The following is a 1799-nucleotide window of genomic DNA, read 5'->3' on the forward strand; positions in this document are numbered from 1 at the left end:
ACAACAAACAAGAATATCTTTTGTTTTTCCACTTTCTGCCTTATTATTTGCTGTTTGACACAGATGGTTATAAACAAAGATCTAAAGAGAATTTTAACTCCTAGGGAAGAAAACAAAAACATTTCCTGATACTGCCTTTTTTTTTTTTTTTTTTAAGGATGATGGATTCTGCCTTAGTATCTCTAACTCAGTAAAATCTCTTATTATGTTACAGCAAGGGTTTGGAGCTGGTGAGCTTGAGGGAGAGAAATGGAGATGGAGGAAGGAATGAGGGATGAAAGAATGAGAACTGCTCATGTCCCCAAATTCATTTGAGTTCCAGTCTTGGGGGTGAATAAAAAGTACAAGGCTCATAATATCAATACCTAAATTTGAAGTTTAATGTTCACTTTATCCAGCCTGGTTTACAGATTTGTCCATGATTCATCCAGTATTGAAGTCTTTTTTCTTTTTGCTTCAGACAAATGTGCAATTCAATCAGTTCTTATCCTGAGGGACTGGAAAAGAAATATTGTTTTATTACAACCCTGATGTGTTCTCTACAGCCGTACAGCTCTAAAATGTGGGATCACTCATGGAAAATAATAAGATATTTGTAGCTATTTATTTTTGGGGACACTTGCCCTGGTACCTCTGGTATCCAAGTATGTGGCATGTTGTAGAACAGAGTGCTTCAATCTCCTGTGGGGCAGAGTTCACATTCCATGGAGAAATCAGTGATGCAATGACTGTTCTTCCTAAAGGGGACAGCAACCAGCAAGAGGAGAAGGATAAATTGGGAAAACTCAATGGATCTTCTGAAGCTCACTCCTAAAAAATGTGTGCTGACCTTCAGGGCCAGGTGATGCCACCAAGGCCAGGAGCAGCCCTGCTCTGGGTGGTTCCCAGCCCTACACACACAGAGTCACAGCTGGCCCAGAGATGCAGGGCACTGTAGGAGCATTAGGGTTAGGATCGTGGGGATGGATGGAGATGAGAGATCTCTGAAGCCAGGGCTTGGAACTTGTGGGTTATTTCCAAGGGCCTGGGTGCAGGGCCCTGCTGGGAGCTGCCAGCCCCAGCTCGGAGCAGGCCTGAAAGAGGGAGAGAGGTAAAGAGAGTGGTAAAGAGGATGAGAGGGTGAGGTTCCCATTACAACTCAATAAATCTTCTTCTGGTCATGGAATTTGGGGTTTATTGCAAAGGGCCTGGGTGCAGGGCCCTTCCGGGAGCTGCCAGCCACAGCTCAGAGCAGGCCTGAGAGAGGTAAAGAGAGTGGTAAAGAGAAAGAAGGCAAAAGCATGGTAAAGAGGATGAGAGAGAGCAAGAAAGAGTAAAAGAAAACAAAGTTCCTGTTACAATAGCATAAATCTTCTGGGCTGAATATTCTAATTCTCACTAACCAACCTAATACTGTTGTCATTAGAGAGCAAGAGTTCTATTATCAGTGTATTGCAAGTGTGCCATATTGCTAGAGCTTCATACCTCATTGAGGTTTCTCACAGACAGCTCCTCCAGGCACTGACTCTTTCTTGTCCTCACAGTAGCCAGCTGACTCCAGTTTTCCCACAACCAATCAATCCACTCTTTTATAACACTCTTCTTAGCGGCTACAGCTGCGGCCTGTTAACATCAGGCCTGCTCCCAATCTCTAATAATTGGCTCAGCTGCAACTCCTTAATGGGGTAAGATTACTTTCTATACTACCTTTATTTTCTTATGTTCTATCTCCCTACGTAATACAATATACAAATCCTATAGCATTTACATACAGCCTATAAGAATCATTACATTGCCATACTGTGTGGTATTTTAAACCC

General features: G+C 42.7%; 1 long non-coding RNA gene across 2 annotated transcripts; it reads right to left on the reverse strand.

Annotated features, from left to right (window-relative positions):
• Positions 1 to 358: 358 nt before the first annotated feature.
• Positions 359 to 1552, reverse strand: LOC135442996 (uncharacterized). 2 transcript variants are annotated; one of them, XR_010438744.1, is made up of 3 exons: positions 1465 to 1552; positions 632 to 737; positions 359 to 497 (listed from the first exon to the last, which is right to left on the reverse strand). It is a non-coding gene; the product is annotated as an uncharacterized LOC135442996 (long non-coding RNA). The 2 variants fall into 2 exon arrangements; XR_010438745.1 differs by having other exon boundaries at positions 632 to 1073; positions 1465 to 1544.
• Between the last annotated feature and the right edge of the window lie 247 nt (positions 1553 to 1799).

The sequence above is a fragment of the Zonotrichia leucophrys genome, chromosome 2 (assembly GCF_028769735.1).
Source record: "Zonotrichia leucophrys gambelii isolate GWCS_2022_RI chromosome 2, RI_Zleu_2.0, whole genome shotgun sequence".
Lineage (NCBI taxonomy): Eukaryota > Metazoa > Chordata > Aves > Passeriformes > Passerellidae > Zonotrichia > Zonotrichia leucophrys.